The sequence below is a fragment of the Lacerta agilis genome, chromosome 8 (genome assembly GCF_009819535.1).
Source record: "Lacerta agilis isolate rLacAgi1 chromosome 8, rLacAgi1.pri, whole genome shotgun sequence".
Taxonomy (NCBI): Eukaryota; Metazoa; Chordata; class Lepidosauria; order Squamata; family Lacertidae; genus Lacerta; species Lacerta agilis.
In genome coordinates this window covers 32,882,906-32,900,845 of record NC_046319.1, presented here as the reverse complement: position 1 = coordinate 32,900,845, position 17,940 = coordinate 32,882,906, and the positions used below count along the sequence as shown (strand labels likewise).

The window sequence follows — 17,940 nt, the reverse complement described above, 5'->3', positions numbered from 1 at the left end:
GACAAATGTACAGATCAAAACTGGTGTTACCCATGTCCACGAAGCCCTGGTGGTAACTGTGCATAGGGGATTGCAGCCTAACTGTGATGATTCATTTGCCATGTAGTGTGCCATCAAAATAAGGGCAAGGCAAACGACTTGGAAGATTTCCAAGGGTGGCATCTGCAAAACTCACAACTTGTGAAAGGATTTAAGAAGAGGGGCCATGCCCGTTCAGCTGGAACTATTATACTATGTTCTGTTATGAAAATGACTTACATACATAAAATTGTAAGTAGCTGGCAGCGCACTCCCCCCCCATGCCCCCCAGGTATCTGATGTTATTCATTTCCTATAAGTTTGAATACAAAATTAAGATTTGTAGAGTCATAATAACTGGCTGCCACATTCGACAGGCTGTCTATGATTTTTCAAGTCAGGCTGGACATCCCCCCCTCCCTAAAATATAAACAATCTTAGGATAAAACCAATTTTCTTAAAATTGAAAAATCAATAGGAGGGAATGAACAAGACTAGCTTCTCAGCTGTGTTGTAAAGATCACTAGTGATAGATGAAATAATGATGCTATATTTACATAGAAAGAATGTCTCGAAGACTGAACAGGTATTACTACTGGAGAGATTGTGACAGTGAAAGAACTGAGCCACTTGTGATTTCCTTTTAATAGCTCATAACTCACACACCCCATTTTTTTATCAGGGTGACCTTAGGGTGAAGGGTGGGTAAAAACAAACAACAAACAAACAAACACATAAATAAATAAATAAATAAATAATAAAAATAATATCTTAAAGAAAATAAGAAATACAGAATGATTGGGAGGTGAGGTTGTTACCTATCATAAACTTCCAATCGAGATACTACTTAAAGTTATGGTGGGAAAAACAAAATAAATTTAGAAATTGACATGATCCAGCTTAGGAACTGGGATTCATATGTGAAATATCCAGAAACATTGAAGCTATGTGGGGAGAATGTGGGTTTCAGTCTATTTCTCCAGAAGGGAATTAAAATTTGGACAAAGACTGATAATGCATGCAATATTAATTTGTTTGTCCATTATTAACTCACTTTACTACTTTGAGGACATAAAATGTCTTGCTTTTAAGTTGGGCTACAATTCCTCTTCCCTGAGAAGCAGCTCCTTTTAACTCAGTGGGACTACTTCAGAGTGTATACTGCAGTATATAAATGGTGGCGCGCGCACACACAAACACACACACAGTCTCTCTCTCTCTCTCTCTCTCTCTCTCTCTCTGTATGTGTGTGTGTGTGTGTGTGTGTGTTTATCTTGAGAGTTTTAACATGAGTAGATAAATAGATTAAAATGTGGTTTTTTGGATGGGCTGTTGCTGTTTCGAATTACCACCCCACCTGCCCAAAAAAGAAGGAAAGAAAAGGAAGGTTTATTATTAAGCTCATTCCAATCCTCCAGGGGGGTTGGAAAGTCAAGGGTGCTATGTGCACCCAAGGTCTGTTTCCTGGAATGAAGTCAGTGTAGTTCTTGCATGTTTGTAACATGCCCGTGCACACACACACACACACACACACACACACACGTATCCATTGTCATGCTGTAGTTTGCCTGGCTGCCAGCAGATGGCACTGAGAACTGCCATCCCTGAGTTCTGCTCATTCATCTACCTAGCAACCATGGGTCCACTGTCCCTGGGATCCAGGTTCCCCAGGCTAGTGGGGTTACTCTCTTCCATCTTCTGGTGTCAACTGTGTGTGGCCTGGCCTAAATGACCTCATGGGCCAAATGTGGAGGTCTAGTGGGCCAGATTAGGCCCGAAGGCCAGACGTTCCCCACCTCTGCTTTAAATTGCCCAGTTGTCATGCACTGGGCAATAGGTATTAGGGCTTTGATTTTAGATCTGTGTCACTTTCCATTCCAAATAGAGAGATTTGTGTGTTGATTTATTCATTTTTAAATTATTGCATCAAGCATAAATGCCAGAGCCACTATAATACAAGCCAAACCTGACGAAACTTACCTTAGTGATTTTTATCTGTGGTTGTGATGGCTCAAATGTGGTGCTTTTATTATTCTTATTTGTGGCTTCCATCAAAGAAACTGGCTGAGCTGAAAGATAAAAAAAATAGTGTAAGTTGAGAAAGTGAAAGTGCTCTTGTTCTCCAAGCGTAAGCACAGCTATAAACTGTTTTTAATGTAACTGCATTCATTCAGTGATCAAAGCTATTCATGTTTTCATGTTCTTTTTATTAATTTTTGGCCATTGCTTAGATGAAGATGCTTACGGGTAATGTTCCACTTAATTTAAGCCAAATTGTCAAGGATGCAAAATTCTACTTTATATGTATAAATATAGTTCAAGTTCTTTCATGTTTGTGTGTTGTACAGAACAGGAACCTGGAGATAAGTGCTGGAGGTAGAATATTGAAATGGAGATTGCATCGTATCTGGGGCTTTTTGATTTCCGTTTTGAACAAGCTATAACCAAGTTACTATTAAATAAGAAGTAGTTTCCCACTTATTAAGAGGAGCTCTTGTAAGACAGCGTTGAGATTTATTTCTCAGCAGCAATTTGAGAAGCACCTTCTATCAAGCTTTTATCATCAAGTCATATTTCAATGCCAACAGACCTGTGGAGTTGATTGAAGCTTTTCTGGCTGGCCAGTTCTTTTAATTATTGTTTTGCTCTTTTAAAATTATGTTTGATGTTTTATTGTTGCACACCACCACTTAAAGTATAACAGTGTTTCACATACAGTTTAAGTCTCTCTCTCTCTCTCTCTCTCTCTCTCTCTCTCTCTCTCTCTCTCTCTCTCTCTGTGTGTGTGTGTGTGTGTGTGTGTGTGTGTGATGAACATAAAAGTTTTAAAATGGGTAGACAAACAGATAGAAGATGGCCTTTTAGATGGGCTGCTATTTGAATTATTTCTCCCCACCCACCCCCACCCCCCGAAAACAATAAGGAAACAAAATGAAGTTTTATTATTTAGCTCTTTCAAACTCTTCAGGTGTTGAAAACTAAAGAATATTGTGTGCACAGAGGGTCTTTCCTGGAACAAAGTCACCATACTTGCTGCATTTTTGTGAAACATTGTATACATACAGTATATCTATATCTATATCAGCCTGGATAGCTCAGTTGGCTAGAGCATGGTGCTGATAATGCTCAAGGTTGCAAGTTTGATTCCTGTTTGGGAGAGCTGCATATTCCTGCATTGCAGGGGGTTCAACCAGGTGATCCTCAGGACCCCTCCCAACTCTACAATTCTGTAAATCTATATCTGTATAGATTTGCACACTTACACATTGTCATGTTGTTTGTCCAGCTATCAACAGATCACACTGGAAACTACAGGGTGACAAGAGCAAGTGGGGGGGGTGCCACATGAGGGGCAGCCAGAACATGCTGTGGGAGCCTCTGAGATCTGCTTACTCTTTTCCCTTCCAACTGTGGGCCCACTGTCCCTGGGATTCAGGCCAATCAATTGCTCCCCCCCCCAAAGTCCTATTCAGCCCCACAACAGGTACATAGTGAAGCCCACACTTCAAAGAGAGGGAGGGAGGGAGGGAGGGATGTGGGGTACTCCAATGATGAAGAGTTGGGTTTGGGGTGGAGAAGGCTTATAAAGCCTGACTGCCCACCACTTCCTGATTGGCCATTCAACCTCCACATGCCACACATGCCTCTCCCAGCTTCTCCCATGGGAAAGACTTTGAAAGTTTTCTTTCCTATGAGAGGGAGCGTGTGGCAAATTCATTCCCTGCTTGAGGATGGGATCAGTGTTGCCACTTATGGACTGTATAGAAGACCAGTTCTTCACTGTAGGATTTCTGCAGCTGGTGGTTTTTACTGCTTTTGCAATTCACACCTCGTTGCAGGTGTTTGCTCCTGACCTGCATTGCGTTCTCTCCAGCCTATCAAAGTTCTGTTTTATTTATGGATTTTCTGCTGGAATGTTATTTTGAAAAGTGCACGCTCTTCAGAGTTTGTGGCACACTCCAGTAATTGCAGAACAACATCCATTTTCATTTTAACAAGGCACATAAGGATATATTTTGTGAAGCTTTATGTGCATTTCTCCTATGCCTTGGGAAATCTCAGCATCTTTGAATGTGTCAGAAATAAAGATTGAGGAGAGATGGGGGCAAATCATACCTGCAAATTTCCATTGGCAAAACTCCCCCCCCTCTTTTTGTGATTCACAAATTTTAAGCACAAAAGCGTTTCTTGCAAAAGTATGTGATGTATAGGCCTGCGGGTTAGAAATAGTAAATCCACAGTGAAAGGTTGAAAGAGTCCCCACCTCCCTGGGTGGGTGGGTGGGTTTGCTTTGTTTCACTTGTTAAGATAAAAATGACGTTTGTTTAAAAGCATTTATAAACCACTTAATATTTTGAAGATCTCTAAGTGGCCAATTGAAGTAAATAGGAAATTATGCAAGTCTTGCATTTAGAATGGCTTTCCCAAACATTCAAGATGTTTGTTGGACTACTACGCCCATCAGCCTTGACCATTATCCATGCTGCCAGGGGATGATAGGAATCAGAGTCCAGCAAGATCTGGAGGGCACCAGGTTTGGGAAGACTGGCACTCAAGTGGATGCAAAGCTCAGATATTCCATTATCTTACCTGCCCCTCTAGAAGAGCACTAATTGGGAGAACAGACTCTTTTTATGTCAATGTTATCTCTTCTAGTGGTTTGCTGGTGGGCCTTCCAGCATCTGCTTTTGAGGACCACTGCATGGGGACAAAGCCAGGCACCCTGACCAGATGGTATTGTGAAGTGGGAGCATGGGGGAAGCTACTTCAGTGAAATGCAAATGCATGGTGGGTATCCAGGTTAAAGGTGTTGCCATCAGCCACTTCAACCTTTGTGGTGCCTGCAGTGTCACCCCACACTTCCCAGTGCATTAACCCATCACTTTCCTGATCACAAGAAGTCCAGTCTTTTGGGGAAGCGGGCTTGTTGTTGAAGACCCCCCAATCAACTCTAATTGCGCAACCTGAATTTGCCAGTCTGTGATTGTACTTACAGCCAAAATTAGCAATAGCCTTGAAGTGCCTGTCACAGTGCTGGTGGGATCACTGTGTGAACCCTCCAGATTTTCCTCAGTGGAGAATCTGCATGATTCAGAGAGTGGGTGGGTACCCCTTTCTGGTGACTGTTTTCTAGCTCTGAACTTGACAGCACATCAAATTACCTGCAGAAGTCGTACACCAGCGCTGTAAATGGCAACGACACTGAACATCATAAAATTCACACAAATTCCTCAGCTTACTATCACTACATCTGTGAGAGGACAGGGACATCTTTTTCTGCATCCTTCCTCTCCCTGTTTTTGGTAACATGAATCTGTAAGCAGTCAATACACTTGCCACCTACTCGATCTAAATGCAAATTTTGAGCCCACCACTGCTCTCTTCTCTTTTTAATGAAAAGATATTAATCTTTTGAGTGAATGCATTTTGGTGTGATCTCTGCATTACCTTCCCAGATACCTGTGTTTACATTTGCTTTTACCAACAAACTCTTTTCTCTCTTAAAGTTTTGTCCTCTGTAAATTAGAACACTAACCCTGTTTAGGGCTGCTGTTTAGAAGCTATCTGCTTTGTCTTTCAGATGCTAAAACATAAATGGTATAATCTAGGGGGAAAGGCAAGTTACAGGCTTCACAATCTTTCCTTCACAGGAGGAAATAGTTAGTTCCTTCCAAATAAAGTAGGGGAAATAAAATACACTTTCACTTCAGTGGCAGTCTGTTGGTATTAATATGTTAGAGGAAAGGAACGGGGCTGGTTCAAACTAGTTCATTGCCTTAGGCAAAAAAATAATTTTGTCCTCTCTTTGAATATGGTTGCATGTAGCAGGAGAGTTTGGATCTCATACTAAACCGTGGTTTAGCATGATGAATATGAGATCTAGTGAACCTTAGGCTTATGAGCTTTTCTCACAGCCATCCCTTCTCCTCCTCAGGCAAAGCTTTGAAGAATTCAGAAGCATCCTCTTCCATTTTTGTTTAATCACCATCAACTGTGGTTAGCATTAGCTGTGGTTTGCATGAGTCAAAATGGCTTCCCACCAAAGTTTTCTGGAGCTGCTATGCTTAAGCAGAGGGATGCAGGTGGCGCTGTGGTCTAAACCACAGAGCCTAGGGCTTGCCGATCAGCAGGTTGGTGGTTAGAATCCCTGTGACAGGGTGAGCTCCTGTTGCTGGGTCCCAGCTCCTGCCCAACTAGCAGTCTCCCGTTTGCATGAATTGTAATGTCTTTTTTTTTTTCTGTCTGTTTGCTGTGTAAGGGGCAGCAGGGAGGAGAGGAGAGAAAAAGAGAAGGAAGGAGAAAGGAGAAAGGAGGGCAGAAAGAAATGGAGATAAATGCATACAGAGAGAGAGAGATGGGATGTGGCACAAACAAACTGAGTGAAACATCACTCCTCTGAACTTTGCATCTGGCACAGTTCAAGAGTGGGAGTTGAAACCCAGGGACTAAATGCTCTCAAGACTTTCTCAGAGTCACACATCTCCACATACCTCACCTTCTCCCCCTGGGCCACACCTACTTACCCTAGACCACCAATTACATCGCCTTCTTTCCCCAACTACACTTTTCTTTCACCTCCTCGCCAGTCTTGCTTCACCAGTCCTGCTTCACCCTCTAGTGTTCTTGCCTTGTCAAAATGTATCCTAGAACTCTGATAAATTCCTCTTCCTTGAGTGGATGGAGGATAGAGGTGTGTGTGCACAGATATGTAGGACAAGCATTGGCTACCCATTATGGTTAAGAAGGAGAGAGCTTAAGTACTATTTTGGGTTTGTACGACATGCTAAACCAAATATTGGTTTAGCTGCTGCTCTGTGCTGACCTAAAAAGTCTAGGGAGGAACAAAATAACTCTGTTCTTCTCCTCGGGAACCAGAACTTCCACGCATTTGTGCTAAACTTAGTGTGCCATGTGAACATGACCATAGGCCAGGATCTATAAAAAGGGATTGGAAACCCCAATTTTTCAGCTTGAAGGTAGCTCAAAGCCTACAGACATTTAGCCTGGTATGCCTTTTATTGGTGGTGGCAGTTGTGTACCATTGAAACAGGGAAGGAAGGAAGGAAGGAAGGAAGGAAGGAAGGAAGGAAGGAAGGAAGGAAGGAAGGAAGGAAGGAAGGAAGGAAGGAAGGAAGGAAGGAAGGAAGGAAGGAAGGAAGGAAGGAAGGGGCTGACTAGATAGGAGAGTAGAAGAAATAGCATTCCTCTCCAGTTCAGATTAATATCCAAGCTCGATAATAATTGGGAGGTTGTAATACTCACTCTGGGATTAAGGCAGGCATTACAAGACCCCCAAGTTTGTATTCCCAAATCCAGAAGTAAGAACTTCAGAAAATCTCTACATAATCCAGCATGGGAAACACAAACAAAACAAAACCCCTTTTGCAAGTATCTTCATGCCAACACTCCTAATTTACATAAATATTAGCTGGCAAAACTCCTCCAAACCTTTCATTATGTTATTATCATTCCCTTTTCACTTTCATATACTTCAACAGGTAGTTTAATAGTCAGATTGTATTTTTTTAAAAAAGAAGACTGACATTAATAAGGAGTGCATTTTCTTTTCCATTACAATCTTTGATGGATGAACAATATAACACATCAGGAGCATCATAAATGAGTGTTAAATCTCAAGGACACCCCATGGTTTTGGATGTGGAATAAAGCAACTTGCAGAACAGGCCAGCATGTAGGGTTTATTCACACTTTGAATGGCAGATGACTTTACTGCTTGTCTCTTGCTTGTATCCCTGTCAGAGCCCAAGCATAATTTCTCTGGGATTGATACAAACTTTTTTCACAGGTCTCCTCCTAGGGATGGAGGATCATTTTGTTCAGTCTGTGTTTTAAATAGAACTTATCTTATTTGTACTTCACACAGTGAAGGCTAGGCTGAGAGACAGTAACTGGTCCAAGGTCACCCAGTGAGCTTCATGGCTGAATGGGGATTTGAACCTGGGACTTCCAGGTCCAACACTCTAACCACTGCACCACACTGCCATACTTGGAGAAGTGCAGTTTTCAAAAGGTGGCAGTTTGACATGGCACAGTCCATTCTACCATTTCAGGACTTTACTATCTCATTCTGTTGCACCTGTAGATCGAACATAGGCAGATCCAGATTAACAGAAATAGGAGGTTCTATACCAAAAATGAGGAAGGCTGTTCATGTGCATGTAATACCACAAGAAAGAATGAAGACACTGAAGGCTCTACAAAGGAGTCTGTTCTGTGCCTTGACATCATATAAATATGAGCCTGCTAGATCAGGCCAATGGCCCATCTAGTCCAGCATCATGTTCTCACAGTGGCCAACCACATGCTTGTGGGAAACTGGCAGAACTGGATCACCACATCCCTCTCCGTTTCCGTTGTTCCCAGCAATTGGTATTCTGCCTTTGACAGTGGAGTAAGATCATAGTCATTGCGGCTTATTTGTTCAAGGAACAGACTTGTGGTGCTTTCTATGTTTTTTCTACAACCCTTTCTGCTGCTGCAATGCCTCTTCCTTCAGACAGCACAATAGGTACAGGTCCTCAAAGAATAAAGAATTGTGAACTTGGCTAACAGAGCAGTTTCATGACATCCACCCACATGTTGTTTCTTTCCAGGAAAGTGAAAGGTGTAATTTGTACTGTGATTTCCTCCAGGAACTGATTTCCCCCCCTTGTAAACAGTAGGGCTAAATCTTGTGTCTCACCTTTCTTCTTAATCAGCGCTCACAGTAGGAGAGCTTATACTGAGCCTAGCCCAGTGTTGTCAATATTGACTGGCAGCAGCTCTCTGGGGTTTGGGGAAAGAGTCTCTCCTAGCCCTGCCTGGTGATGCCAGAGATTGAACCTGGGACCTTTTGAATGCAAAGTATACGCTCTGCTAGGGATGAAAGAAGGCATCATTTTTCATCCCTCCCTGTATTTGTCACACACAACACTGTTTCTGTTCCACCTTCTGCAAAAAATAAAATAAAATAAAAAATAAAAATAAAATACATTGTTTGCCTTGAATAACTTATGCAATTTCCATAAGTAATTATGTAAATTACATCATTGCACCCTATTCATTTCAGTGCAAAGGAAACACAACACAAATGTGTGTTTGGGGGCAGGGAGACGTAATCAATTATGTATTGTTTTAGGACTCTATGCAACAACGGGGAATACCGATTGTATTATTTGGACAGGTTTTCATTAGGGTCAAAGGACAAATAAAGGAACACCAGCAATTTCTGCTCCCATTTCCATTTTCAACAGAATTGTCTGATATCCTTGAACACTCCCCCCCCCTCACTCTCCCCCAAATATGCAACTGTGTACTACAGAACACATCCTGTTCTTCAATGGCAGGGCGTAGATATGAGTTCCTAAACACTGGGGAAACACCACCCATAGTGAGGGATGATGACAGCCCACTCCCAAAAAATTCCTCAAATATTAGATAGAACATCTAAATCACACAACAATGGTTGTGGAAATAGGACATACACATACCCTCCGCTGCCGCCAAATTCTAATATTCCTGTTAGGGATCTGTTCATGCAACGATAACCCCATTAAAAGATGCTGCTCTTAGGAGATCAAAACATTATCTCATGCTGAGATGACTAGGCTATCAAGCAATAAATGATCACGATGAAAATAAAACCATTATCTGAATCTACCATATATGTATTTCCCATCAAATAAATGTTATCTGTATCAAGCACAAAACCAGTTAGTTCTTCTAGGAAATTACACTTCCCTTATAAAATATACTTTAACCTAGTGGCCTCTCTCTCTTTCCCTTGCTCTCTCTGTGTTTATCTTCACATATATGAATAATGAACTCAACAAGAATAATGAACTTGTGAGTTTTCTATGTGTGATAACCTTTTCTTCATATTTGTCCAAAGTATATTACAAATGTAATACTTATTAATTAATAGATGTACCTCCACCTTCCCCCCCGCAATCATCCTGCCACTGCCGCCATTTGCCCACCCACCTACTCATACCTTTTCGCCACCTGCTTTGTCCTCTGCCACTGCCACTTCCACTGCTTCCTACGATAGAAGGCATGCCCTTCCGGAGGCAGTTTGGTCAACTCTTTTACGATCGCCTAAGTGCCTTCTAGGATCATAAATAGGTTGCACTTTGGTTGGTGCCCCCCACCACTCCTTTGCAACTAGCCAGTCCATGACATCTGTTACCTGAAGCCAGCTCCCTGTACACCAAGCCAGTGTAGACATTGCTGAGCAGGAATGTAAACATGCTGGGAATATGGGCTTGTGAGAGCACATCCTTGTTTGAGACTCTGTCCATCATGTGATACCCAAAATCTTCCTGACACAGCACATGCGGAAAGCGGGTGTAAGTTGTCCACCACTCACTACCATAAAGCACCATGCTCAATGCACAAGCCTAGTAGATCTTCATCTTGGTATTGGCTGTTAGCATCACATTCTCCCATACCCTTTTAAAGAGGCAATTCATTGCCATAGCTGCCTTGCCAATACACTTGTCCAGCTCAGAATCGATGGGAATGTTGCTGGTTATGGTGGAACTCAGGTAGACAAATCATCTACCACCTCAAGCATGTGGTCACGCATGCTGATGTGTGGTGTGCTGACAGCATTCTGACCCAGGATGTTGGTCTTCGTCAGGCTGGTAGCCTTGTAGCCTTGGGCAAAATGGTTGATGAGTCTCTGTAGAGCTTCCTTGGAGTGTGCTGTGAAGGCTGGGTCATCTGCAAACAACATCTCTTGGATAAGGACCCAACATACTTTTGGCTTGGCATGGAGATGTTCCAGGTTGAACAGATACCTGTCACTCCTTGAATGGATGTACACAATGTCTTCAGTCAAGCTCAACACATAGGAGGGCAACAAAGAATATGTCAAAGAGTGTTGGAGCAAGAACACAGCTCCAACCCTGTTTCATACCACTCTTTATAGGGAAGGCATCCAAGGATGAGCCAACATACTAGACGGTGCCTCACATATTGGTTCACCTTATGATATGAAGAGTCTCAGACAACCTAAACAAAGGATAAAGTGATTCACCAAGTCACCTCTACAAAACTGCATAGACATGGGGTTCTGAAGGAATCCCATTAAACTTCTGTGTTGTTCAAGGCAATAGCTTAGGACAAATCATTATTAGATGAAAACACCAATGGTTCTGAAAAATGCTCTTCTGATTGCCACCTCATTCATTTTAAAGCAGCAGCAGTATGGGACCCATAAGTGAGTTGTGGATTCACTTAGGAGGATGGATATAGCAGCTTGCCAAGGTGTGTCTCCCTGGAGAGAGCATTTCATATCAGTTGTCATTTCAGTCACATACCGGTAGATAATTCACTTGATGATTCTAGACCAGTGGTGGGAAACATCTAGCTTTCCAGATGTTGTTGAACTGCACTTCACTCTGTCTGTGGGCAATGCTGGCTGGGGTTGGTTGGAGTTGGAGTCCAGCCATGTCTAGAGGGCCACAGGTTAGCCGCCTGTGTTCTTGGTTCATTACCCTATCTGCTCTATAGATATTCTACTGGCCCATATTACAGTACAGTTGAAAGGATCACTGAGATAATGTCTGTGAAGTAGTTTGAACACTGAAGTGCTATATAAATGCTACACTACTCAGCTTTGCAAAGGGTATAGCTTCATGAGAGCTTTGCACACTTGATGTTGCATAAAATCTAGTTTTATTCCTTTGAGGTGTGTCCCCCCCCCCTCCTCATTGCTTAATTTTTTTCCTCGTCTTTCAAGGGAGAGAGGTTAGGCTCTTTTTTTCTTATTTTTCAAAAGGTTCCCACTGTGCTCTGAAGAGACACGAACCATTCTGGCTACTGCTGACTCGATACGCTATCACAAAGTCATCTGAGGTGAAATGCAGGATGAAATTATGGATTTATCTGCTCTCAAGATTTTTGTTTGACCTGAATACAGACTGGAAGTAAAACAACTTCCAAACAGTTGATTCTTTCATTCAGTCAGGCTCCTGGTGAACATCCACTGACCCTGAACTCCTTCAAGGGGTATGGAAACAAACAGATTTAAAAACACCCCAAACCTGCCCCGAACCATACCTTTACAGAGTCATTTCTATTGACTTCCACAAAACTTCAAATTGAACCCTTGGTTAACTTCTAATGTTTCAAGTCTTCAAATTTTTAAATGGTGCTTACAGAGCAATCCAAATCCACTGTCACAGAGTCCCATTGCTGATGGCAGCCAGGGTGGAAGATACCAGAACAGTATTTTTGCTGTGCTAGCTCCAAGCTGGCATGGCAGAAGGGCTTCAGTTGAATCCACTGCCAATACCTGGATGGTTTATCATTCATCTGATCCTTGGCTGACCCTGGTTCTTCCCCAGCCCCTTAAATGCCCCATTTCAGTGTATAAACTGGCTACTACCCACCCATAATTTAGGTCAGGACAGCTGGGAGCTCCATAATGGTAGAGAGCTTCTCCACCACACTGGCAGAGCCCAGTGTAACGATGCACAGATGGGTATAGGGATGCCTCAGTCTCATCCAAACCCTCTCCAGTGTGGCAGCTCTGCTAATTTCTAAAACTAGATGCAGTGATGAGCTCTGAAGCAAACCAATGAAGCTCATCTCCTTTTTTGTTGGCATATGAGTGCGTTTATTGTTGAGACTGGCAGATCACTCTAAAAAACTGTATGTCAGTTTTCCAAGTGTTGATTCATAATTCTATGTCCACATCAATATTCTTTTTAAATAAAATAAATAATAATAATAATAATAATACTTTTTTGCAATTACTTTGTTTTGCCAAATACATGTTTGTATGCATTTTATACCCAAATGCCCGTGTTCCAGTCCATGTGTTACTCAGTATAGTTGAGCTGGATCATTTATCTCTCCCACCATGGGCCAAGTTTGACAGGTTGGTGTGGTTGGCCATTTGTCAATCACCCAATATCACAATGATGTCAGGCACCTTGATTTTGCAGACAACTGATCTTCAGCACTTGCACAGACTTGCACAAGCTGGAGGTTCCACATTACTCTTAACTTTAAAATGCAGACTGAACAAAGTCCTTGAGCATTCCTACTTGGCACAAAGGCTTCTTCCCATCATTGGCTAGCTCAATACTGTCTGCTCTGCTGGATCAGGCCAATGGCCCATCTAGCCCAGCCCCCTGTTTTCACAGTGGCCAACCAGATGCTTTTGAGAACCCTGTGAGGAGGACATGAGTGCAACAATTCTCTCTCTCCACTTGGGGTTCTCAGAATCTGGTATTCAAAAGCTGCCTCTGGCTGTGGTCTTCATGTCTATTGTAGATGTAGCTTGTTATTGGGCCAAGCTTTAAATCCATCCCACATTCTTACAGCAATCGAGGGATGTATGTTTCATGCCTTTGATGCTTCAATAAAAGTTGGTTTGAGGAAGCTATGTATGACTAATAAGGCAGCTATGCATTGTGCCTAATTATGTTCTTTAAAGTTATAAGTTGGTGCAATTAAAACAGAAAAATATTGACAGACATTTGTGACATAAATGCCATCTCCTTGAAAAGAGTTAGATATATATAAATTGTTGAATTATACCCTAAAGAATGGTGCTGGTGCTGGGGAAATCTCCAGGATGTCAATCAAGGCTTCCTTTTGATTTTTCTCTTGGATCAGAGAACTTTTCTCCCCCTTCAAAACACATTGAATCAGCTGGAGAATCATTTATAAAACATGAATACGTGCGAGATTTTGCCGACTTGAGTGCTTTTCACCATTATGAGCAAGAACAAATAAATAGCTTTGGAATCTTGATTAAAATGTAGCTGTGGAATTTTGAAGGAACTAGCAAAAAAGGGAAGTGTTTGCAATTGCTTCAGCACTTTGAAGCATTGGGCTTACATGCAGGCAAAATGTTTAAAACTTTAACAGTGCTGAAGGGAAAGTGTACATATAGTAGGCCAAACTAGGCACAACTTCAAATGATTATTGATGCCATTTTGACAATGCAAATACCAGCATCAATGGATGGATATTCCTCGGGACCACAGGGTGCCAATTCAAGGGGGCTCTGACTCAAGTGGATCTAGGTAACTACATCCAGGATCTATTTTTAGGGTCTCCACAGCCTACACCATGAGACTCCAGGATCTTCAGGTACCCCTTCTCCTGAAGCAGTGACTCAGAGATCCTGGGGGAAAATACATACAAATGATTTCCAAAGGGGTGGCCTGCTGGATGTGCTTCCACTTATAAACACTTAGCATGCAACAGAATATGGGAAATTGATTTACGATGGAATTATGGTATGAAACAAGAACCTTGCCTGGGGAAAGTCAGCCTCAGGAGATGTTTATTCCTATTTCCAGGACCAAGATGGTGGGTGAACTTCAATGGAATCTTCCTTTTAGAATCTGGATTTTGCTTTGTGGCACATTTTACTGATTTGTTATTCATTCAGCCAGAGATCTCCAGTTGGTCCAAGGCAGTGACATTAATAGCAGAAGAGATTTCCACCAGATGCTGTTTTACTAGCCATTTAAAAATGGTGATACATCTTTCTAGTGTAGACTGCTTAAGTGGTGTTCCGGAATTTACCATAGTTTAGTCCAGAAAGAAGGTGGGGTTCTTTGTCCTTTCCTTTCCTTATCCCTTGGGCCTGGTTGTATATCAGTATAATAAACAACTGTCATGTATATTTAAAACTGCCATTCCAGGATTTTAATTATGTCATCTCCAAATAACTTCTCCTCAGAAGAAAGCTGTAGTGACAGCTTGTGGACTGAAGAAAATGAAACATGACGTGGCTCGTTTTCTTTTCCTCCTAGAGCTAAAATTTAATTTTCTTCTTCTTGACAAGAAAGTATTTTAATTAGAAATTATTTCTGAATGTTCTCTCATCCTCCTCCCTCCCATAACAATCCAGAAAGGATTTAGATGGTTGCAGATGGTCTGCAAGCATGCATCTATCTACAAATGTTGTCTTTGCCTGTGCAATATTGTATTAAAGCAGGACTCTGCAGATATGAAATAGATGTCTGAATAAAGAAAGGACCTTTAAAAGAATGAGAAAATTTTGAAATCCAAGTTCTGCAGAACCTTGCAAAGAGAGAGAGGGGGGTGGGTAAATTTAAATGGTAGAAGACTAAATTGGTACACAAAAGACCACAGGTCTTCCAGCCATCAGGTATGGCTGAAAGAGATGCTTGCCTGAAATGCTGGAGAATGCTTCCAGTCATTGAGCCCTCATTAGTCGTATTGATCTAGTATCTACATGGACCAATGGTCTGACATGGTATAAAGCGTCTTCTGATGCTCCTAAAGGTATGGAATTTGGAAGTGCCTCCCCTGGGTCAACACATGCTGCAGAATGGGGGTGGATTTCAGACTGCGTCTGGGGGGGTACTACTTTTGAATGCTTCCTTTCCCCCCCAAAAACCCCTCCAAGACCAATAACAAAACCCCACCCAGTCTGCAAATAGCATCATTTCCTGCCAGGGAGCATTGCACTGAAGTTGCCCCTGCCCTCCAGTTTAATTCAGGACAACAGCATTACCACCCATGTTCCATGGTAGGAAATGACAGTTCTGAACATACTTTGTTTCCAGTAAAGTATGAGGCCTGCAAGCAGGATTTTACTGCTTCTAACAAGCTAGTTATCCACACCCCTTTCTAAAGGTGGGAGACACAACAAAATAAGGAGAGTGTCAAAGGCCCAGCATCCTATTCTCATAGTGGCCAACCAGATGCCAAGTTGGTGCCTAAGTTTGGCAGCTGTAGTTTAACTATGCTGCTTGGGAAGAGCCATAGCTCAGTGGCAGAAAATATGCACTGCATTCAAAATGAACATAAGAACATAAGAGGAAACCAGCTTCATCGGGCCAATGGCCCATCGAGCATCATGTTATCACAGTAACCAAGCAGGTGCCGGCAAATAGAACCCAAGTGTAGCAGTACTTGCTACACCAATGATTCCCAACAACTGGCGCTCAGGGCCACACTGCCTTTGACAGTGGAGGTAGAAATCAGAATTCATGGAGGTAGACAATGGAGGTAGAATGTATCACGTTCAATCAGTTTACCAGACAGTGTAGTCAATATTAAAAGGTAAAAGTAAAGGACCCCTGACAGTTAAGTCCAGTTGCAGGCAACTCTGGGGTTTTGGTGCTCATAAGCCCATTTCCTAATTTTCTATGCAAATATGATGTAGTTATTTTATTTTTGCTTGGGATGGGGAAGTGTTGTGCCTGTTGAGTTATTTCAAAGAAGAAGCATTAAAAAGAGACAGCCTAGTGACTGCTTTTAGACAAATAGACATTAACCCACTCATCTGAAACAAGCATCCCCTAACAAGCCATCTAGACAAAGGTATAACTACCAGGGTGGGGGCGATGGGGCGGGGACAGCCCTAGATTTGCAGGACCCTTTGATTCAGAGGGATGCTCTCAACCTTGACCTTTGTAGATGGAGGCCAGTTTTCATCGAGAAAATACTGGTTATAACTTTACCAAAAAGAAATATCACCAATAGTTGCCTCATAATTAAACATTTCAGCCCTTTACAGCAGGGGGCCCCAAACTAAGGCCCAGGGGCCGGATGTGGCCCAGTCGCCTTCTAAATGCGGCCCACGGATGGCCCGAGAATCAGCGTGTTTTTACATGAGTAGAATGTGTCCTTTTATTTAAAATGCATCTCTGGGTTATTTGTGGGGCATAGGAATTCGTTCATATTTTTTAAAAAATATAGTCCGCCCCCCACAAGGTCTGAGGTACAGTGGACCGGGCCCCTGCTGAAAAAGTTTGCTGACCCCTGCTTTACAGCCTCCAGATGTTTTTTTCTTGACACCCCCTCCCATCTATTGATCTCAGGTTTAGCTGTTGAGACGACCTTCAAAATATAATAATCCCCCCGTCCAGATTAATACTCATCTGTACAAAGGAAGCTACTTTTCAGGAAGCACACTTCTCATTTCTGAACTCTTTGTATTAATATGTATATTTAATTGTCTGCGGAGGATTTTGCTAAAAGATTTTCTTCTTCCTTTTTTGTCAACAAAGGAGCAGCGTTCTTCTAATTCAAAATGACATAACACAGGGAGCAGAGCGTGATTGTCTTATGGAGTGGTTGTCAGAAATTCTATAAGCACCTTAGTGCCGAAAGGGCAATTACATCTGAGTGGAAAGCTGTAGATTCAATTAAAGCCAGCTTTCAGCAAGGCAGTTACAAAGGAGGGAGAGCGTGTACAACTTAATTTAGGATGGGTCATAATTGTTTTAAAACAAAGTAAACATTTACAGCTTTCTAAATCAACAGGATTCCCTTCTTCCCGATCTGTCAGAGGAGGCCATCTGCCTCCCAGCCAGAAGCCACAGCAGTAGCAGAATGTTAAGCAGGATGTCCCAAACATTTAAGGGGAAGCTTCCCTGACATTCCCTGCAGTTGGAAACCTTGTCCTGTTCTCGTGCTCTTATCAATTAACAAATGGTAATGACCAGATCAGGGGTGGAGAATCTGCAGCCCTGCAGAGGTGGTTCGACTCCAACTCCTATCAGCCCTGGCCATTGCCCATGCTTACCGAGATTAAGGGGAGCTGGAGTCCAACAATGACTGGAGGGCCAGAGGTTCTCCATCTATGGTTTATATAATATAAGAGATGGCAACAATGTACTCTGCATGGTGTCTTAGTGTTCATGTGCATGGACTATCCATGTGCACTATTTAGCAAAGGGTTATAGCTTGATTGTAAAGCATCTGCCTTGCACATGGAACACCCCAGCTTCAACCCCCAGGGTCAGGACCCTGCCTGAAACTCTCCAGAGTTGCTGCCAGTCGGTGTCAACAATACTGTGCTGGTCTGACTCTGAATAAGACAGCCTCATCCTGTGTTTCCTATGTTTCATCTTATATTTACATTTTCCACTAGAAAGAGACACATCCACCTGTCACTCTGAGATTTAAGGTATTTTC

At 42.3% G+C, this 17,940-nt stretch overlaps 1 protein-coding gene across 1 annotated transcript in view; it reads left to right on the top strand.

Annotated features, from left to right (window-relative positions):
• CDH13 (cadherin 13) overlaps positions 1-17,940 on the top strand; it is a 587,120-nt gene that overhangs the window by 409,200 nt on the left and 159,980 nt on the right.